At 33.0% G+C, this 24,141-nt stretch overlaps 1 long non-coding RNA gene across 2 annotated transcripts in view; it reads right to left on the bottom strand.

Annotated features, from left to right (window-relative positions):
• LOC145245730 (uncharacterized) overlaps positions 1–24,141 on the bottom strand; it is a 126,177-nt gene that overhangs the window by 17,873 nt on the left and 84,163 nt on the right. The window contains exon 3 of one of the 2 annotated variants that reach the window (XR_013863027.1): positions 6,230–23,901. This is a non-coding gene — a long non-coding RNA (uncharacterized LOC145245730). Of the gene's footprint in view, positions 1–6,229; positions 23,902–24,141 lie in introns of those variants that run through there. The other variant, XR_013863026.1, reaches the window with a different exon arrangement.

The following is a 24,141-nucleotide window of genomic DNA, read 5'->3' as shown; positions in this document are numbered from 1 at the left end:
ATACATAAGACTCAATTTTTTTAAATTCATAGTATTATATTACAAATACAATATTTAAATGAATTATAAGATATTTATTTCTAACTAATTTTTACATAATAACATACAGATAGTTTTGAAACTTTGTATATAATATTCTTTTTATTTTTATTTTCTTACTTGTATTATTTTTTTATTTATCTTTTAATAGACCTACTTTCCATGACTCAATTAACTATAGGACGTGTGTATAACATCCATTTTCTTTCCCTTATCTTTCTCAGAGTTTCTAGACTAATATGACAGTTAACATTTGATCACTGTCTCCTCTTTTTTCTTCCTCTCTTTTTTTTTCTTCTTTTTCCATTACGCGCTGTTCTATTTCTTTCACTATATATCCGTATACTTTCGCCCCTTTCTTCCTAGGTTAGTAAACGCGTGTTAAGGCATTTACGTGCAAGAACGTATATTTTAGAGGCGTGTGTGTATGTGGGTGTAGGTGTATGTATGTGTTGCGTGTGTGTGTGTGTGTGTGTGTGTGTATCTATGGTTACATCGAGCTGCCGCTTATAAGTGTCTAATCTAATATTTTTATTTGTTATTTTTAATTTTAATTTTTTTAAATCCCTACCACCCTCTCTATAAAATGTATTAAATGGATTGCTACTACCACCCCCTCTGGTTTTTTGAGGGTCGAAGCCCGATCTTTTCTTTCCTTTTTTTTCAGTATCAAAAATGTAATTGTCTGATTTAGATGCTTGAAAATACCATAAGGTTGAAATAATTTATTGCATCGACAATTATGTAATTTCCGTGTTATATTTTTTATCTTATTGCTCTGTTTACCACATTGAGCTCTCATACCCGGATTTCCTCTGGAATTATTCCATTATAACACTTTCGTTTCGACGATGGGACAGAGGCTGAAGTTTAGATGCCAGTTTAGGGCCTATCAGATTTGCGACTCTCTTTTGAACCCTGTCAAGGAGCGAGAGACTAGTAGCCGATGCACCGGCCCAAATATGACAGCAATACTCCATACATGGGCGAATAGTGGCCTTATACAGGTACAGGATACTTTCGGGTGTTAAAAGTTTTCTAGCACGGTAGAGAGAGCCCACCTTCCTTGCAGCGGCCCTGGCAATGCCCACGATGTAATTGTTCCAACTCATGTTTCCTGTGAACGTTAGGCCAAGGAGCTTGAGAGACGTACTCTCAGATAAAGAGTCGTTGGCCATTGCTATAGGTGATAGAGAAGGTTTCTTGTAATTATTGAATGAAACCAGTTTTGTCTTGGTGGCATTGAACGTTACCATCCATTTTTGTCCCCATTCCACTACTGATTGGAGGTCATCCTCTAGTGTTTCTGCCATTACTTTAGATATATGTTCGTTTGTTTTCCTGTCGTGCCTGCTATAGAGTGTGGTGTCATCAGCATATATACCCATCTCAGAGGCAATCTTGTCGGGGAGGTCATTTATGAATATCAGGAACAGCAGAGGTCCAAGGATAGATCCCTGGGGCACTCCCGCATTTATATCATATTGTTTAGATGTACGACCGTCGAGGACAACCTGGATTTTTCTCTTATCTAAGAAGGATTTAATTACGTTAAGTATTCTACCAGTGATACCGTAAGATCTAATCTTCCTGAGGAGACCCTCATGCCATACCCTGTCAAAAGCCTTAGATATATCTAGAGCTACCGCTCTGCCCTCTCCCGCTTTGTCCAGTGAATGGTATATGCATTCAGAGATTACAGTGAGGATGTCTGCCGTGGAACGGGCTTGTCTAAATCCATATTGATGGTCGGTCAGAAGTTTAGCATCTGTAAGGTGCTGGACTAGAGCATGGTTAATTAAGGTCTCAAATATTTTGGCAAAAAGTGGGAGGAGGCTAATAGGGCGATAATTTAATGGGTCAGTTCTTTCGAGAATTCTTGAATACTGGTACTACAGAAGCAGTTTTCCAACAGCTCGGAAAGCAAGATTCATTAAGGCATTTGTTGTAGAGTTTGGAGAGAACTGGAGCTACTTCGGCTGAGCACTTTTTTAATAGCACAGCTGGGATGAGGTCGGGTCCACATGCTTTGGAAGTGTCAAGGTTTTTTATGATAGCATGCACCTGAGCAGGGGTGATTTTCAGATCGTCTAGCGTGGCGTCTGTCCGCATAGGAAATTGAGGTAGGGGGTAGTTTAGAGGGTCCAGTGTTGAGTTTGAGGCAAACCGACTGGCAAGCATGTTAGCCTTCTCGGTTGCTGAGCAAAGAACCTCGTGATTGTTGGTTAGTGGGGGAATTGTTGATTGCCCATTATTTACTACACTGTTGTAGATTTTCCAGAAGTCACGAGTTCCTAGTTTTTGTGCTTCAATGCGTTTTTTAGTGGTTTCCGTAAATTCCCTCTTAGCTGTCGCTATTTCTTTCTTAACGTTACTTCTAGCTTCTATGTACTTCTGTCTGTTTGAACTGGACTTATGTCGATTAAACCTGCGGAATGCATGCTGCCTTTGAGCAATGGCAGTTGCGCAAGTCGAAGTAAACCATTGGGGAGAGTGGGGCTAGCTATAGAATTTCCGCATGGGAACAAGCGCTTCGATTGCAGTTTTGAACCATTCAGTGGTCTCGGTTGCACACTGTTCAGCAGGAAGAAAAAAAATATTTCCCCATGGGGCGTCTCTGATAAGATCTATGATAGCTTCCCAGTCAGCCTTTTTATAATATCTCGTTGTTTTGAGCACTGGCTCTTCAGTTTTGGGTCTAGAGTTTAGGGCGATTTCAACCTTTATCACCGCATGATCAGCGTTCCCAAGTGGGCTGTCGGCTTTCGTTACACAATCATCAGGAACTGTGGTCAAAAACAGATCTAATAGTGATGCGTGTTGTTCTTCCTGATCAGGGAAGCGGGTTGGAAAAGTAACAATTTGCGATAGGGAGCGAGATACAGAGAAGCTATGAGTTGCGCTGCCTGCTGCATCTGTGTAAGTAGAGAATCCAAGCCAGTTTTTGTGATGGACATTAAAGTCGCCAAATACATGTACTTGGGCGCTAGTGTCGAAGGAGAGTGCTGTGTCTATTGATTAGTTGCAGATGAATAAACAGACAGTTTATGAATCTTTACTTCATGAAGATCATTCTGATCAGACAACTAATTTGTGACAATACAAAGACGTGAAAGCCACATTGCAACGTGAGCTAAGAAAAATGAAAAACCAATGGTGGATGAATATAACAGAGTAGATCCAAAAGGCATTTGACACAAAGAATTCGAAGGAATTTTATGGACTCCTGTGCCAAGTATTTGTTCCTCCTACCTCTTCAATATCTCCCCTGATGTCGAAAGATGGTTCTGTTGTCATTAAGGATCCAGAAAATATCTTGAAAAGATGGCAAGAGCACTTTACTGATGTGTTTCACAACCCCTCAGCAGTAAATGCTGATGCAATTGATAACCTACCACAATGTGATATCATATTCAGAATGGATCGTTTGCCTAATTGAGGTTCAGTTGGCTATCACACAAGTTAGCAGTGGCAAGGCACCTGGTTTGGATGGTGTTCCGGTGGAGCTCCTTGAGACTGGAGGTGCGAATATTGCTAATGCTATCCTTGGTTTTGTTGAGGAAATCTGGGAAATTGCTCCTGTTCCACAGGATTGGATTAATGGTGTCTGGGTGACTCTGTTTAAAGGAAAGGGACAGAAGAATGTTTGTGACCACTACCGTGGGATTATGTTTTTGGACGCTGTTGGGAAAGTTCTTGCATGGCTTCTATTAAACAGGTTACTGGAGGATGTTTGTCCTAATGCTATTCCAGAGTCACAAAGTGGCTTTAGGTCTGGCAAAGGAACTATGGATATGATTTTTTTCAGCCGGCAAGTCCAGGAGAAATGCATTGAACAACAGATACCATTGTATCAAGTGTTTGTGGATCTGACCAATGCATTTGACACTGTCAACATCAACAAGGATAACCTCTGGTTGATCTAGGAGAAAGTAGGGTGTCCTCCAACCTTTGTTAGCATATTCAAGGAACTGCACAGGGACATGAAAGTTCGAGTCTCATTTAACGAAAAATTGTCTGATGAAATCCCAGTTGACAATGGTGTCAAACAAGGTCATATTTCCGCCCCTACTCTTTTCTCTATATATTTTGCTGCTCTACTTGCTCATGCGTTTCGAGATTGCGATAAGGGTGTCATGTTAAAGTTTCGAACCACAGGTCGCATTTTTAATCTTAGAAAATTTAATGCCAAAACCAAGCTGCATCGTGTCTTGGTCAAGGAGTTACTGTATGCAGATGATGCTATTTTTTTGGCACACACTGAGACTGATATGCAGCATATAATGGATAGCTTTGCTGACTCCTGCACTGCCTTTGATCTGAGGATCAGTCTGTCTAAAATAAAGGTGATGTTCACTCCTGCACTGGACCAGTCATACGTGGAGCCGAACATCATGGTCTGTGGTGCTAGACTGGGAGTAGTTGATTCATTTGTGTATCTTTCTTGGTAGTTCTCTGTTGAGGGATGGGTGTCTCGACACTGAAATCTGCAGATGAATTCAGAAGGCATCTGTAGCTTTTGGAAGGTTGAAGAGAGTGTGGTCTGATCGTGGCATCACAGACAAGACTAAGATCTGCGTTTACAAGACCTGTGTGCTAACCACACTGTTGTATTCATCGGAGACATGGACACTGCATCAAAAGCACATTAAATGGCTTGAATGATTTCACCAAAAATGCTTGAGACGTATCTTAAACATCAAGTGACAAGCACAAGTACCCGATACTGAAGTCCTTGTGAGAGCATGTTGCTCTAGTGTTGAGACCCTTGTAATCAGATCTCACATGCGTTAGGCAAGCCACCTGGTTCGAATGAAAGATTGCAGGCTGCCAAAACAAATTTTTTACGGGAAGCTGGAAAATGGCAAGCGCCCTCAACTCAAGTCAAGGAAGAGGTTCAGAGACTCTACAAAGAATAATGTGAAAGTCTTACAAATCAACATCGACACATGGGAAGAACTTACTCTGCAAAGGCCGAAGTGGTGAAAGCTTGTACGTGACAGTTGTGATGCTCTAGAGAAAAGAAAGCAGGCCCATAGCAATCTGGAGCGAGAGTTTCGTAAAGGTTTAATTGATGATCTTAACCATAACACACAGAGCTGGAAATGCGACAATTGTGAACGAGTACTTTTGTCAAAAGCTGGCTACGTCTACCACCTTAAGTCGCACAAAACTCCTATTCAGGTCAACTTTGCATCTATTAGTCTGAACCAAACGATCTGTTTAATCTGCAGCAAAGTTTGCAAGTCTACTGCTGGTTTGAGAAGACATGTGATTGTTCATAGGAATACCCTTCAACCTCCAGAGGAAGTCAACTCGATGGAAATTGCTCAATTTGTATGTCACATCTGCTTCAAGATGTGCAAATCTGCGGCGGGAGTGCAGAGTCATCTGAGATGGCATGGACGACAATGTGACGGCGATCATCTGGAAAGATGCAGCAATCATTATATATTACTTTTATGCTTTTTTTTGTTTGTAAATATTCCAAGAGTAATGTTTTTCCAGTTATAACAGGATAGACAATAATATAATATAGATAGCACAATACCAAATAAATACACTACATTTGTCTGATGCCTCAATGACATCCAGAGCAATCATATATATACATATATAAAATGAAAATATCGAAAAAAGATTATATTGTACGTATCCGTTTTGGACTGAAGATCTCCCGAAAAAAATTTTCACTTAATTTGATAGAGTATTTTTTTTTTTTTTTTTTTTTTTAGAGCAGAAAAAACACGTTTTTATGAGAGCGCGTTGAAGACAGCCATCTTTGAATTTTTTTAACATGCCACGAGGAGATAACTCAATTTAAAGCGCTGACACTCCCTCCCCATCTTTATTACTAGCTTTTCTGCCTAAAAATCGAACCTTTTGCTCGGTATCATAACAAAATGTTTTTTCGCTGTAAAAAAAAAAAAAAAAAAAAACTACTTGATGAAATTAAGTGAAAATCTTTTTTCGAAGAACTTCGTTCCATAACGGATACGTACAATATAAACTTCTTCGATATTTTCAACTTTTAATGTCTTGATTAAACTGTACAAGTACCGTTGAGGGAAATTAAAACAAAAAATGCTCAAATAACAATTGTTTTTGTTTAAATTAAAAAAAAAATCATTATTACTTTATACTTAGATGGAATTATTTTGTCTTAAAACGGTAGACATTTCAAACTTACATAGACTCACGAAGTCCCGAGTCAAAGTAAACCATCATTTTCGGTCTGAAGCAAGATCCACAGACAGCGTCCTTCCAGTTCCTTCTCGGAATTTGCAATTTTTGAAACGTGAGATTTTCAAATTCACCGGTAATGAGTTATCTGCCCTTCATTGCGATTTGTTCATAACGCGAAATAGAAAACATGCAAAAAATAAATAAAAAATAAAATTTAATAAAAAAATAAAAAATGGTCGATTTCAGGTTAATTTCATGTTTATTATTTTGATTTTAATTTATCTTTTATTTCTTGCAATTCATTATTTTTTTCTCTAAAGCATTAAAAATATTTAAAAAAAAAAATTATTTTCCGTTCTTCTATAACAATGAAAAAAAAGCGCATCTTTTCAACGAAATTAAGCATTTCAGACGGTCCTCCTGGGTTTGTTTTACTGTACACATAGCTTCAACAAAGTTGTCACAAAACAAATATAGAACAAATAAATGTTATCAAAGGCAAGATAAGTTACTTTTCTAACTAACTGGATATGTTTTTAGTGTTTATATTTTAATGTAACATGTTTATTCAGCTCGAAAAACAGTGTTTACCGTTACCGATGTATTGGAAAATTAAAAATGGCGCCCGACTATCTCTCTCTCTCTGAGACGGTAAGTTTGGGAAAAGAAATTAAAAATAAAAAATAGAGAAAATACTGTTAAGAACTCACCGAATATATGTCAGCCTATGTAATGGGTAATATATATTGAGCTAGTTTCTAACAGTATTTTGTCTAGTTTTTTTTTTTTTTTTAATTTTTTAACTCCTTAAAAATCGATAAAACATTCACTCTATAATAATATGTACGAAATCTGCAAAAATTAAAACATCATTTTTAAGCATACTTTACGACCGGGTTACACCAGGTGTTCGTGCTAGCTTAAATAGTTTTGCAGTCTTGTTCTTCATTGAATGCTGTTGATGCACTTCCATTTCTCGTTCTTTTAGTGGAGGAACAGTCTGAGACAATTTTTTTATTTTTTGTACCTTTTCTCCACGTTAAAAAACGACCCTGGTATCTAACTCTGTCTCGTGGGGAGGCATTGTAAATAGGTACAATAATATCTGAGCGTCTCCATTTATGCTGAACAGAATGCCAGCATCAGTATATTACATATGAATGAATTCCCTGTGGAATTTCCACAGGCCCCGCTAGTTTTTATTATTTTTTGGGGGGGTACTCTTGCATAATTTGACCCGGATCATCGTGATTTCCCGTCAAGCCCGGATCGGGCGAGATCGACAATCATCGGCGTCCGCCGAGCGTTGTTCAAATGTTGAAACGCTAATCCGACTTTAGTTTGTAACTGTAAGCAGACGACAATCGAATTGGAAGAAAGTAACTACTGAACAAAAATGACAGCCATGGGAATAAATCTGTGCATGCTGGAAAAACACATGGAAACGCCGATGCAGAAAATTTCCTTTTGTCGAGAAAAGAAATTGCTTTCTCAAAGAATGACATGCAACAAATGCAATCATAAATGTTTACTAAAAAAAAAAAAAAAAAAGAAATTGCGTAAAGGATGTCTTCTCCTGGTGGTGTACCAACCAGCGGTCAGTGTAGACAGTGGGTGTCATTGCGCACAGGATCGTTTTTTTGCTCGTTCCAATTTGGATATTGCAACAATAGTGAAAATAATCTATTTATATGGGCCTTCGAAATGGCGACACTAAAAATATTAAAAGAGAATGCGGTGTTATATCCGAACACACGAAACGGATTGGAAGAACTTTCTGAGGGAAATTTGTCAGTATTACTAAATCCCCAGCAGATAGGAGAAATTGACGAATTCTTATTCAACCGAAGAAAACATAACGTTGGGAGAATCCTAGGAGGGTTTTTGGTCACCGTGCCAAATCGTTACGCCGAAACCCTCCTTCCAATAATTAAAAAAATATATATATTCTGCCGGGTACAACAGTTGTTTCCGACTAAAAAAAAAAAAAAAAAAAAAAAAAAAAATCAATATTTATGATTAAATTAAAAAATAATACTAATAATTAAACAAAAAATTGTACTTACACCTAACAATTATACGGGTGTGAACAACCTTTTTTTTGTAGATAAATTACAAAAAAAAAAATTTGTTGCTGATAAATATTATGCAAAAAAAAAAAAATGAAACAAAAAATTGTACTTACACCTAACAGTTATACCGGAAATCAATCTTTTTTTTTGCAGATAAATTTAAAAAAACAAAAACTTGTTGATAATTATAAAAAAAAAAATATTACAATAAATTAAATAAACATATTTGTTTTTTTAAAGGTAGGTTTCTTGTTATTATTTGAAAATTTTCAGTTTTTTTTTTTTTTTTTTTTTTTTACAAAGGCATCACCACATTATCAAGGCCCAGAGGCCACTCAAGGATAAGGGTTAAAGAGTGTACAGTAGAAGTTGGTCAATATAGTAATCATTAGTAATGAAAATTTGGTAAATTTAATAACTTATATGGAACGGCTCATCAAGAACTTATTTACTTTAGACTTGAACAAAACCATATTGTAGTCAGCCGGAAAGCAGGAAAACGGAAGACAATTCCACAGGCGTGCAGTTCTAAGAAAGAAGCTTTGTTCATGGAATCTACGTTTAGGTTTAGGCACAGATAAAGAGTGGGGGAAATTATTGATAGTGTTTACAGCTAGACGAGTGTTTCTTGTGAAAGTTTGGCGAGGGGGGACCATAGATTGAAGCTCAGTCGAACACTTTCCATGAAAATAACGATACATCAGAGACAAACTCGCAACATCTCTTCTGTGAGATAGAGGTTGCAAGGAGGAGAAAAGGACATCTCCTACGAGGCTACGAAGTCTATTTTGAACTCTATCAAGGCAGGACAAGTCCTTTCTAGCAGCTCCTGCCCAGATGTGGCAACAGTATTCCATCCTTGGACGTACCTGGCTCTTATATAGATAGAGAATAGCATCAGCAGTGAGATATCTACTGGATCGATAGAAAGATCCCACCATTTTTCCAGCGGCCTTGGCAACAGATTTGATATACGTGTTCCATTTAAGATCAGGAGTAATGGTCAAGCCCAGAAGCTTGTCAAAACTTGAGGCCTCCTGAAGACGAGAGCCATTCATTTCAATTGATGACAAATGTGGATTAGAATGCTGATGATGTAAAGAGAGAAGCTTGGTTTTAGATGCATTAAAAGTAACCAGCCACTCCTTTCCCCATTGTACTACAGTTATTTTTTTTTTTTCGTTTTGTTTTGCTTTTTTCCCCTTAGCCTGCGTCTTTTACGCCGCTCGGTTGTCACCGATGATTGCCGGTCTCGCCCGATCCGGGACGGGAAATCACGAGGATCCGGGTCAAATTATGCAAGAGTACCATTTTTTTTTTTTTTTTTAATGCATTCATAATGCACATGCAAAAATCAATAAAAATATGAATATTTATTTTAATAATGTGATGGTAATGTTGAAGATTCGCCTTCCTTTGTTTACAAAGCCATTTGGCGGAAGTGACGTCCGACATATTTTTATCTACGGATGACCAAAACCGTACAGAATAAACCTTTTTTTATAAGTTTTATTCAAAAATAGATATATATATATATATATATATAAAAGCGAAAATGTATGTATGTATGTTTGTGTGTCTGCTAAAAACTTTCGACAGACATAACAAAACTTCACAAACTCGGTATTATATCGAAGCTCCATCCTTCGCTCAAAAAATGTCCATTTTTTCACCCCGAAATCAACAATTTTCGACAAGGGGATGGGGGGGGGTCAACAAAAACGGCCCTCTCGACCGGTTCTATGCATACGTCACATAACGTCATGACCTGATTTACTTTAAATAGTTGAAAAACTGAACAAATTACATGTACGTCGTGTTAGGTCAGTTGATTAGCGCGTTGGTTCATTATCTAAATGTTTTGGGTTCGAATCGTGGTGTGAGATGTCTTTTTTTTCGATTTTTTAAAATTTAAATATTGAACCAGTGTTATTTAAGCCATTTTTCACATAACGTTCGTTTTTTTTCTGTTTTATTTTTACTTTGCTTATCCACCCCCGACCACACACCCAAAAACACCCGGGTACCCACCAATTTTTTTAATTTTAATATCGAAACAGGCTTATTTAAGCCATTTTTCACGTGTTCGTTTTCTGTTTTCACCGTTCGTTTGCCTTACGTTAGTTTTTTTGTGTCCCCCCCCCGCTTAAGTGTTAACGTTGTTTTCTTTTTTCACTTCGCTTATAACAAACAAACCTACGTCGTCATCATCATCATCATCGTAATGCTCGACGACTTTTGGGCGCGCACCTGTCAATTTAGTTCTTTACTTAAAAAAATTCTAACATCTTTCACTAACTCATTCTGGCTGGCCGATTTTATTTTCAAACTTCGCCTCAGGGCTTCCGATTCGATCCTACCCCCCCCCCCCTGGTTCTTTTTTATTTAACACCACACACACCTACAAACACCCGGGCAACACCAGGTACCCCCGCTAGTTTATAATAAAATATATATATTACGGACTGTTTTAATTTTAAATTAAAGTCAGTTTTATTTAAAAGAAGAAAAAAAAAAAAAAAGAATGACGAGGTGTTTGCAAAACTTGGTGATCCGCGCTATTTTTTTTAATCGTATTTCCAAGTTTAATTAAAGTTTTATGGGGTTTTTTTTATTCAATTATAAGGTTAAAGTACAGAATCGGTACAAAACACCCTCCCCTCCCCATGTTAAGAATGGCTTTTGAAATAATAACGTTATTATCTCAACACGGATCAATAAATGCACTAGTACCCAAAACTTAATAGTCATCTACAAAAATTTCTCTGGCGGCGGCGAATCAAAGGCAATTATTTTGGAAATATCATGTATTGGATACGATTTTTTTATGATGTTTGATTAAAATACATGAACAATGAAAAAAACAAAAACTTTTTCTTTAAAGAAATTTTAAAATTTTATGTTTAGACACCGCCAAAAGTGGCCGAAAAATGAAGTTGTTGTTGTTGTTGTTGTTTTTAAAACGAAATTACATTTATTAAAATCCATTATTTCTGAGTAACTTTTTTTCCAGAAAAATAAAACCCTGAATTTTATCATATAGAAAGCAGAATGATGTAAAACTTTTTCTATTTTTAATTAAATTTTAAATGTTAAATTTTCCTCAAAAGTTAACAATTGGCGTTTTTTGTTTTGCACAAAAAACATATAAATAGTTAAAAAAAAAAAGTTTTTGAAAGAATTAATTTATTTCTTGTCTAACTAAGATTTAGCATGATTTTCTATGAGAATATGCAAAAGTATTATAATATAAGTACTTGGATTTCAAATAATTCCACTTATTCATATAGGCAACCAGTTACTTCGAGTCGATTTGATTACAATGTTTACATTTGTACTTGATAAAAAGCAAACTACGGAAGACCAAACAAGACAAAAAAAAATCTTATTTTTCAGTAACAAAAATTTCAATGTATTATTAACGCTGAGACTGGCCAGTACCAGATGGGTGACCATTTGTATGAGTTTGGTTTTTAATGTGTATATGTGTGGGGGCCAGGTTCCCCAAAATGGGGGGGGGGGGGTAATTTAAAGCAAAATAAAAATTATTTCAGCGCGTTTGGTCCACCATAGTTGAAAGGCGGCAAACGTTTTCAAACGGGATCGAAAAAATTATAAGGGCACAATGTTTATCGAACTTTTTTTTTTTTTGTATCGATTTTTCAAAGCATGCCCTGTTTAATAATGGTCATGCATTATTCGGCTCGCTAAAAAAAAAAATTAATTTTTTATCAAAGATTTTAAAATAGCTTTTTTTGTATAAATATTAAAAAAAAAAATTGTTGTTTTGCTTAACTTAAATTAATTATTTTACTTAACATATTCACCGAATTTCACATTTCAAAACTCAAAAACGGGATAATTAAACACAATCGAAGTTCTGATGTTCAGACGTCAAAATAAGGTATGCAAACAATTTTTTTTTTTAATCTATAATTCTGTCCCTTACAACAACACAATAAAAAACGACCCTGGTGTCTAACTCTGTCCCGTGGGGAGGCACAGTAAATAGGTACAACAACAACAACACTATATGTTTTGTTCAGTTTCAGATGATTATTTTAAGCGTATTTGGAACCCCCTCAAAACAAGGGGGGGGGGGCGTGTAAGCAAATATATATATATATATATATATATATTAAATTGGTTTTAATCTGGCGATAAAATTGGTTTTAATCTGGCGATAAAATAGCTGACAAGAGTCATGTTTATATTAAAACTTAATATTTAAAAAAAATTTAAACACAATTAATTAAAAATCTGTTGTAACGGAACATTTTGAAATAATGGAATTTTAATCGTTTTAATCTTTTAAAAATTAATGTTTACGAAGTTTCTCTTTTTTGGCAATTCAACTGACTATATATTAATTCGAAAAAAAAACGCTATTAAAAAAATATTAAGTTTATATCAATGTTTTAATTGTAACTTCAAATTTTTGTTCAATATGTGTATTTAAGTTAAAAAAAAATATTTTTTACTTATTTGAACTCTTATGTTTCATAATAGAAATTTCGATAGATTTAAATACATTTTGTTCAAATTTCGAAAAAATAAATAGGGGGGGGGGGCAGGCACGCACTAAAAAAATATTTCCCCTCGTATATTTTACGAAAACTGCATTTTATATGTAATTTCATTCTAAAATGGATAAGTATCGATAATTTCACGAAAATCTTACCATTAGTTGATTTTTGCTAGGTTTATTAAATACGATTATGTTTTCACGTTCGGAATGTCTGGGAACGTTATTTTAAAGCGCCAATTATGTAAACACATTTTCGTCTCGCAATTTCATTATTTTCGTTCGATGAAAAATTTTGGTTTATTTTGCCCTTCTTTTAAATGGTACAAAAGTTATACTGATAATATTAATTTATAATAAAGTTACATATAGGGTGGGGGTGGGGTAATTCTGTGGTGACTTTTAGCAGTTCCTATATAAAGTCTAATTTTTAATGTATGTAAAATTGAAAAAAAAAAAAACGCCTCTTTTTTTTTTTTTTTTTTTTTTTTAAATAAAACTAACTTTAATTTCAAAATTTCGATATCGACGTTTACCTAACTTTTATTATAAAAGTTAGGTAAACGTTCATAAACATATTAATGGGGGAAAACAGTTCATAAATCTAAAACAACAACAAAAAAGTCCCTCAAGTTCAAATAAAGACTGTTAAAAAATAAAACTTCTAAAAAAAATTGTAAAAAGTTAATTTATACAGTTTTGGTCATCCGTAGCTAAAAATATGTCGGACGGCATTTCCGCCAAATGGCTTTGTAAACAAAGAAAGGCGAATCTTCAACATTACCAATGTAATTTATGTTTCTGGTGGTTTTAACGGAATTTGAACCAAGACACACCAACTTTTGCCGAACTAAATCTAAAAATTACATTAAAAAAAAAAAAAAAAATTTAAATAAAAAAAAAAAAGCGGTTTGGTTCAAATTCTGTAAAATAAAGAAAAGTAGATATTTTATTTTAAAATAAAATATAAAAAAATATTTCGTCCTGTCTGTTCGATTTTTCTTAAAATACGTGGAGTTAAAAATATATATTTCAATTGTATATTCTTGAATAAGAAACGTTTTTCTTCCCGGGAAATTTGAAACCAAGATGAAAATATTTATTTTCCTGTTTGGCTTTGATCATTTCGAAAGACAGAAAAAACGAGTTTTTCATTTGGACGAATTCGATTTCCATTTCCTGCAATTTCTTCAGTATTTTTCTTTATTATTCAAAACAAATTGTAGATAAAAATCTATAAAGACGACTTTTATAGATTTTTTAAGAGAAAAAAAGTGGCAAGATTGTCAACCTCCGCCAAATATTGTTATAAAAATTATTTAAAACCTTTTTTCTAATGTTTTATTTATGGTACTCATGCAGAGAGTGATCCGTGCTGAAATAATAACGTTATTGTTTAAAAAGCCATTCTTAACATAAGGAGGTGAGGATGTTTTGTACCTATTCTGTACTTTAACCTTACAATTGAATAATAAAATTTTTTTTAATTAAACGTGGAAATACGATTTAAAAAATAGCGCGGATCCACTCTCTGCATTAGCATATATTAAATAAAAACCGTATAATTTTCATGTATTTCAAATGAATTAAATAAAAATATTTTTTTACCGATTATACTAAACAATTTTTTTTAACAAAAAAATTCTGATTATTTTACATTTCTAAGAATTTGTCTTTTTCTTGTTTTATTCGTCCGTTTCTTTTTTCTTTTCATTCTCACAATGGAAATGGCGCTTTTCAACTTAGTTCAATCACTTGACCTTTACAAACATTTTACTTGAATTTTAGTAAAATTTCCGCAAGGTTTTCAGTCTTCGATGATTATTTTTATTCATGAAAAATTTAAATTTTATAAATACCATTTCTGATGAAAGTTTTTATTAAAAAATAGCGACAATTTTTTTCATGAATAAATTGAATCAAGTTCTGATTATTCCCATATTATTTTTAATACAGAATGTAAAGTTTTGTTGAAAAAAACATTTATTTTTATTTCCGAAGTATCATAATAATAATAATAATAATAATAATAATAATAATTTTTTATCTTGGTGTAATTTTGAAAGAGATACATGCAAAATGAATGCCGATGCTCAAAATGTATAAACATTTGGGGTATTTTATTTATTTATTTATTTATTTTTTTACGTAGTATAAATACCCTAACCACCCCATAGGTTGTGGGAGTTTATTCCGAAAGCCGTTCTTAACATAGGGAGGTTGGGGTGTTTATAATACGCTGGGTCCTGGGACACGTCATAAAAATTTACCACATTTTGACCCCTCAGAAAATTAACCAATTTTAATGAATTTTTCAGTATTTATTAAATAATGATCACGGAATATAGTGAACTGATTATTTTTATTTGAATCTTAGTAGAAATGTATTATTTACTGAAGTTATGATTTTCAGTAGTTAAAAAAAAAAAAAAAAAAAAAGTGAATTTTCTTTTTATGAAAATAAAGCATCATAAATTGTAACAATAAAAATAATAATTTTTACGGGACCATTACGAAAAAAGCCCGTAAAATCCGTATTAATGAATTCGACATAACTCAAAATAAAAATTAATTTCTCGAACTACCGATATTATCATTAAATTAAGCATTGTTAATTTAATATTTTCACAAAAAATATATATATAATTGCAAAAATATAATCATTTTTTTAATTACATTTTTCATACAATTTTTATATGTAAGATTCTAATATTTTCCTTGTCTGAATGAACGTGCAACTTTCAGCGTAACATAATTTTCATAAAATCTTTTAAAAAAATAAATAACAATTATTTAAAAGCAGGAACACAGAAAAATATTTTTTAAAAAAATGGTCAAGATTATAGAAACGTCCACGATAGGAATGTACGGATGCACGGCTAGAAAAAGAAGAAAAAAAAACAGCACCCATACCTCCCTATAACTACCTGATGTCATTTTCTGACAGCATTTTGACTTCCGTAGAATTCATTCTTCGACGATTTCGTTTTTTTTTTTTGTGAGAAGTCAGAATCTCTCGCTTTTGGGGATTAATTAAGCTATTTTGTTGTTGTTGTTGTTGTTGTACAAATAAGGTGTGTTTTATTTATTTATTCTTAATCTAATTCATATCTTAGGACTTGACTAATTATCTTTGAAATAGACCCAGAAAACTAATATTTATCTTGCAAAGAATTTTTATAATGAATTAACTGAACGAAGTTTCCGAATGTTGCCGTGAAAACATTTTTCATTATAACTGTTTTTCACGTGTACAAATATTTTTTCCATTTGGAAATTAACTTTAGTCTCTAATCTTTCAAATACAATCAAAAAGTAGTCGGAAACCTACAAAAACCTTTCAAAACTATGTCCACCTTTTTTTTTTTTTTTTTTTTTTTTCGCCATTATTGCCCGTACCTATGAAATATGAAAGTGAAAATAAGTTAATGAAGGGAAAATTTGGGTGGAGATTCCTTATAAATGTTGACTTATTTTATTCAAAATATTTTAAAAACAGAAAATTGTATTTAAAAAAAAAATGAAGGTTTAAATGACGATTACTGAAAAAAAATTTTTTAATTATTTTATTTTAATGCGAGGGGGAAACCATATTTTGACCACTGACTTTATAACCGATGTAAAAGAAATGCATTCTTTAAAATGTTGGTGAAATTTCAGGTGCACACCGGCTATAAAATCAGTGATCATTTTCATTTTAGAATGAAGGTTACCTTCATTGAAGTTACACCCCCTCCCCATTTAGTGCACGGATTTTTTTTTTTTTTTTTCTTGATAATCTCTAACCTACAATAATTTACATTATTCATTTTTTTTCTTCTTTTTAATAAAATAAATAATCCCAAAATAAAGCGGTTTCTATTTCGAAGCGGATGCAGGGTGGGATGGAGGGGGTTGTCAGAAATTATTCACAATCTTGTTTCCCGTGAATGAAAGAAAGAAAAAGTGGAGATTGAAAACTTACCCCCACCCCCAAATAAACACACTAAAGCAAAGAGTCACGTGCGTTTCTGTAGAAGAGAAGAACTAAAGGATCCTTCCCCCCTCCGCTTGCCCGCCGGTGGCTGCACTCTTTTGGTGAAGTCCTTCTGCTACAGTAGCACCACCGACGACTACCATTCCAATTATTATCATTTCTTGTCAAACAAAGAACATTTCCTCTTTTTTACAATTTCTTTCATGAAGACTTTTTTTTAAAACACAAATCAGTTTTTTTCTTTCCTTTCTCGGTGAGAATTCTATCAAAAATATTTTTTCCAAGTCAAGAAAAAAAGCATTCTTAGTTTTTGTCTTTTAAAAAGAAAGATCTTAAACATTTATAGGGTAGAAAATTTTCTCAAAATAACAATTGCTCCCCTCTTTTATTCTCTTGAAATACTGAGTGATATTACGAACAAATAATTTCATTTGGATGTTTGTTATGAATGTGTAAATTCTAATTTACGTTTAATTGCCTTTTTTTATATATACAACTATAATCACGTTGACACACCTGTTCTGTAATATCATTGAAGTTAAGCGATTTTGAGCCTGGTCAAATAGGTAATCATTAAGAAATACCAGCTTGCTGCAAGGCCATATTCCAATCAGGCATCAGCTATCCATTGTGATCTGTGTCAATTAGACACTTATTTTTTAAAAATAACTTATTTTTACAAATAAAAAATATGGTTATGATACGTTGACATGGTATTTCCTCTTCTAAAATATAGATTTTTGTATTTCCTCTTCTAAAATATAGATTTTTGAGATAAAGCATAAAAAAACATTTCAGAATCTTTACTACAAGGAGGGTCCTGTTCACGAAATGGATTCTAAATGATGAAACAAATTTTGAGTAATGATTTTCTTCATTTAGTTCTTTTTTTCACGCCGAACAAAGCATATTGCCATTCGATGTAAGGGCTACTATTTAAGGTCATATCTACAGAGGAAAAGACTGTATGGAATTTAATAATAGTTTTTTTTTTTTTATACCACTTATCAAGGCCCAAAGGTCACTTGAGGATAAGGGTTAATGAATGTAAGGTGATAGTATAGTAATTGGTAATGGTGTAAATTGGATAGAATTTTATTATTTATGGGGATGGGCATTTAGATTGAGGCACATATAGAAAGTAGGGGAAATCGCATATAGTGGTTGTAGCTAGTCAAGTGTTTTTTGTGAAAGTTTGGCAAGAGGGAACGATAGATTGGAGTTCAGTTGATTGAATGAAACTTGTTTCTCTGCTTTAATGGCGCACGAATGACAATTTAAGTTTCCATTAAAGAAAATTGGGAGTTTGCAGAGACGTCAACAAACAAAAAAGGGTTAAAAATTCAAATATATAACAAATAAATGTTACCAAAGGCAAGATACATTACTCTTCTACCTACCTGGATAAGTTTTGTATGTTTTAACGTATTTTAAAACTTTTATTCAATTCAAGAATCAAGTAATGCTGAGTTGGGAAGTTAACCGTCAACAACATGGCTGACAAGAACATGCCGTTTGTTGCATATCATTAAGGGTTCAAACATCGAAAAATAAACAAAATATTGATAGAAATTCACCCAATAAGTGTCATGGTTACATTTATTCAGTAAATCTTTATCAGCATTTTGCTTTATTTTCATGATTTAAGCGATTGTTGAGACTTCCAAGTTAAACGTCTAATGGCATCCATCTGGTCTTCATTCTAACTTGGCACTATTTGTTTTAAATTAAATAAACACTTTAAAATATGTTCAACCATACAAAACTTATCCAAGTAGATAGAAGATTAACTTATCATGCCTTTGGTAACATTTCTTATTTAAATTTTCGGCACTTTTTTCGTTTTTAGCTTTTCTGCTAAATCCCTGGAAACTGACATCTTTCGAATGAACTTTTCATGTCATCTTTCTTATTAAGCATTGTGTCAATTTCTGCAGATCTCTGATTGCTTTTTCATTTGTCTCTTTATTTAAATTGATGTCAGGAAGTTTAATATTTGTTATCCTTTTTTGTTGCGTTACAGCCATTAATGAACATCAAACATGCATCCGTGTAAAGTTCATTTGCAAACCAAATACTTAGCTTCGGTTTTATAGTGTTAAATATCATAGATAACCTGACTCACCCCATGACAGGACATTAGCACGACATTCGTAATAGCTGAAAAATGACATCATTGCTTAGGTCCTAACAAACAAGATCTGTTGAATAGTCAAACTGTCGAAAATGAATCAAAAACATTTTATAAAAAAACATTAGACAACTTTAAAAAAAAACTCATCTAGGTAGGTAGAAGAGTAGCTTATCTTGCTTTTGGTAACATTCATTTATTATATACTTGAATTATTGACATTTTTTCCCCCCTCTGCTAAATTCCTGAAAATGGTTTCCAAACGTTATCTACTTCCAGTTGTTTCTTGGAATACATGACCGGATTCTATAGACCAAATCCAATGACATCATCAGATTACATGACTTTAGTTCCTCGACATTCTTTCTTACAGAGGGTCATGACATTAGTCACTAATTATACTTCCATTCCAGCAAATCTGATACCCGTTTATACACCATGATGAAATTTTCAGTAGCAAGATAGTATTTTTATTTTTATTTTTTTTATAAAAACAACTCCTTGTTTCTTTGTTGTGGAGATTTATCACAATTGTTTAAGCAAATCAACTGATCAACACACTCACTTCAAGTTTTTGACCTCGGTCAGAACCCGTCCCCCATCCCTTCCGATATGAGTTGTTATTTTTCATTGCAAATAAAGCGTCTCTGTTTATGGATGTCCATCCTCTGCATTTCATATTAGTGCATCTCTATGCAAACTTGTTACAGCATTTTTTGTTGTTTTTTTTAATCCTGCACCTAGTCACCCTTTTTTTGCATTTTTCTTTCTTTCTGTAAATCTTTTCTTGATAGAAAGCAATGAGGCCTTCATGCTGTAATTCATTTTCAATTTTAAAAAATGTACTTGTTTGCACAAATTTTTAACAATTTCATTGAAACTGGTCGTCTGCTGACAGCTAATTGAGTAATTGCATCAGCATCTTCTGACTGCCGGTCGATGCCAACACAAAGTTGCTGGAAATTAAGTCATGTTCTGAATAAGTGCTGAATCAATAACGTCAACACCAGATGTTGTTCTCACATTGTCATCATCCTATTGCTCATAATATCCTAGCTGAGAATTCTTCCTTCTAATTCCTTAGCTTAACATTCACAGGCAACATAAACTGGAACAAATACACTGAGGACATTGCAAAGGCTGCTGCAAAGAAGGTGGATTTCTTCTAATATGCTTTAAAATCACTCACATCTAAGAGTATCCTGTACCTCTTCAGAGCCACCATTTGCTCATGGAGTAGTGTTGCCACATCTGGGCTGCTGCATCTACCGCTCGTCTCTCCTTCTTGGATAGGATAATAAAAAAAAAGAGTCAATGTGTAAAAATAAGTAAAGATAGGATTTTTTTTATTTTCTTATTTATAAAAAAGATTGATGAATAGTGTTGATTGTAAGAATTGAAAGAAAATATGTAATATATAGTAAATGTAAAAAAAAAATTAAGTGACCAAAAAAATATTTTTTAAATTATTTTTAAAATCATTAATAACTAATTGTTATTGGTTCACCTGACAAAGGAAGGCTTGTACCTAGTAATTCACTCCTGTTCGCTTGTTCGCACTTTTCTTACTAATCACGCTTTGGATTATTTTGAAATTTTGCACAAACACTAGTCATGGAGAAAGTAAATTTTTCACTCGTGGAGGAGGACCCTGCGGGCTTGGCTTGTTTTATAAAATAAAGAATCTGCAAAATGTACAAATATAAAAAATACAGGTGATTGAAGTAGAAAGTAAGACTTATGCTGAATAATGACTGTCTTATCAGAAATTACCAAGCAGTTAACATACAATGTCGGAAGGTGCCAAATAAAATTTTTGTAATTTTTTTTTTTTGTGAAAACGTTGGCAAATTTGGAATAAATTATTTGTTATTTACAAAACGTTAAATGTCCAATCAAGAAAAAATAACACTCGTTGGTCATGAATACATATTTTTTGAATAACAAAGAACAGATAGCAATCTCAAATAGTTTTATTTTTTAATGTTTTTTAAAAAAATATATTTTTTATTCTAATCCAAATAAGTGTTTTCTTAAAGAATGTTGGCTAATGCAATTTCATTGGCTCGACGTTTGGGCATCTTTCGGCATTTTATGTAAATTACCTAGAAAATTTCAACGATAGCACGATCCTTATTTTGTATAAATACCAATTTTTTACTTTGATTTTAAATTGCTGTATAATTACCATCAATGGATATTGCTGTACAAAATTATTAATTTAGGTGACTGAAATAGTAAATGTTTTATTTATTAGTTCAAGAATGGAAGGAAGTCATCGGCTATCCCCCCTCCCTGGTAAAGTAGAATCTGATATAATTTTATATTCTAAGCGGATTCATTACAAACTAAAATAGTCAACAAAACAGCAAAACTATAACTCTTCTACATACTTGAATAAATATTTTGTGTTTAATAAAAGTATTGGAAATTTTCTACATTTAGAATGCGCTGTCGTCAACAGAAGAATTGTGTAATGTTTATTTACTGAGAATCAGCATGTATTAAAAACAAAACGGCAAAAAACAATTATTTTGTATTTTACCATTTTTCTTTTTCCAAGAAATATTTTAGTTAAAATGAAAATCCTCTATATTTAGAATGCATCGACTTTCGTACTGAAGAAGAACTTTAATCAGTGCAAAATGTTTTAATGTTTTATTTGAGAATATAGTCTTGAATCGTTGGTCTGTTTGCTATTGTTGAAGGAAGCTGACAAATAGGTTGGCTAGTTAAGTTTGATGTTTTTTGTTCATTCCGTAAACTTTGTTCAGCACATAAATGCAAGTAAATATTAAGTGATACAAGTGAAAGGTATTATCTATTTTTATGTCAGATATGAGACAGAGCATTGACTGACACCAGTTTGTTGTCGAGTGGCGTTCAAAAAAGACATTCCAACAATTTGGTTTAGGTTTGGGGTAATCAATCAAATTGCCCAGAATTTGATAATGACAACATAAGGGAGTGTTCATTATTTAAGCATGGCAGGCATAATTAGTAAATGTTAAAAGTACAAAATGAAAAGATAAACACTAACAATTTGACCAGTATTATTAAACTAATGTAAGAAAATACTTAGTCTCTTCAGGGTGCATAATGGTCAATATTTTAAAGTAGGTAAAAATATCTCCAACCACTCAGACTATTTTGAGAAAGTGAGTCTCCTCAGAACTATTATAGGAGTTTCTGATATGGAATGAAATCAACTAATATCTGGAAAAATGCAGCAGGTAGTGTGACTATATTGAATTTATATGTCGCATCTGTTTTTATATTCCTATTTTCATTTTCTATATTGGAAAAATCTACTTCTTTTTATAAAATATAGAAAAAAATGTCATTTCTATTTTGCTTTAGGTTTCTTATACCTGAATTTACTCAAAATCTAACCAAAATTGTTTGTATGACAATTTCTTACCCATAAACATCCCCAATTTATTTAGATTTTCCAATGTCTGAAATCTATATTTGAAATTCCTCATTGAGAATATCCAATATCCCCAGGTAAGTTGTGGTTCCTCTAATCAGGTTCAGGATTTCCCAAAACATAATGTATGTTTTTTTAGGCAGTATCTTCATTGCATTATTCGTTTAAGGGTAATGCTATTTTTGGAGAAGTAAACTCCCTAATTTTAATGGGCCTTTTTTGTAAACAGTTTGTTTAATAATATTTAAAACTGTGATTGTCTTATATTGTTCAAAAGAAAAATCCAAACTTGTTTACAAAAACCTTGAACAAGTAAATATACCAGAAAGAACTGTTAGTCGTTACAACTTAATTTTGCTCAAGTTTTGATAAAAAATGTAAAAAAAATTTACACAGTAAAATATTTACTGTTAAAATATCAAACGTTGGAGAATTTAAACTTTTTTTTTTCATACTGAGCTGTCAACATTGACCAGATCATATACAAGCATTATCTATAGCAATAAAATACATCTGTGTGTTTTCATATTAACCAATTTGGTTTCGATACACTGTCATAAGATGCAAAAAGTGATGCAGATAATCAGGGTGCAGTCTGAGATAAACATAAATTGTATGAAGTCTAGTTCTATCCAAGTTAATTGGGCCAAGTTGAGAAAATGTAAAACCCAGTTGCTGTGCGTATGTTTGTATGTCAGGCTAACAACAAAATAAATGCCTGCAAAGCAGGTATTTTCTCGAATTTCGTTGCCCTGGATGAAGAATACCGACAATTTAGAAAAAATATATTCATTCTTTAACCTGAAACTAGCGCAGAGGTAAATCTGACGTTTTAATCAAGGCATGAATTCCCTTATGCTGACTCATTCCTAAAAAAAATCTATAAAGTCGAGGTGTGCGTGTGTGTCCCAAAAGAGGAACGAATAAAGGCATCCCTGAGTGGCTTCCGGGCCTTGATAAGTGGTGACCACCTTGTAAAAAAAAAAAAAAAAAAAAAAAAAAAGGGCTAAGGAAATGGAAAGAGATAAAGATAAAAAAAAAAATAGATGCTTTAGGAGAAATGTTAGACTTTTGGCCCAAGCAATATCAGGTAACCCTGCTAGCATATTATAAGAATAACAGTAAAAACAAACTTTTATATAAAAAAAAGATATATTTTATCATAAGTTTTATGTCTAAAAATCAATACATGTTCAACATATTTGATATTTTGTAACTAATGTTACCCAATACAAATGTTTCGGTCTTTTACTTTTCAACAATATTTGTTCATCATTGTTACCAAGCTTTTAGCTACTCCATGTAGAATTCTGAATCCTGATCTTGTAGGTAAGTAGATGTCCACAGCCACTATAATCCCATCTGTAGTGAAGATCTTTCATGTTTGGAAATAGATGGTAGTCAGATGATGCCAAATCTGGTGATTAGGATGGATGGGGTAGGGGCGTTGTAAATCAGTCATGGATTGTTGTCACTGTTACCAGTTATGATTGTTTAATACTCCATTTTCTAGAAATAAATCTCTTCCTTTACTTGAAAAACCTGCAAAGATAAAAAAAAAAGATTTTGAATGAAGAAATTTGGTACTTAAACGTACAGTGTCAACAGAATATAGAGGCAATATTTTTTTTTATTTAATTTTATTTCATTTGTTATTTTTTTTATTTAGTTTATTTCTTTATTTTTATTTCACAAATGTTTTATCTCAAGCTGTGTACTTTTCATTCAACACTCGTATATCTTAACACATGCACACATTGATTTGGGTTTCGTCTTTGTTCC

Source organism: Euprymna scolopes, chromosome 23 (assembly GCF_053919585.1).
Source record: "Euprymna scolopes isolate OS-2025 chromosome 23, ASM5391958v1, whole genome shotgun sequence".
NCBI lineage: Eukaryota > Metazoa > Mollusca > Cephalopoda > Sepiida > Sepiolidae > Euprymna > Euprymna scolopes.
This window is presented reverse-complemented; position numbering and strand designations above follow the sequence as displayed.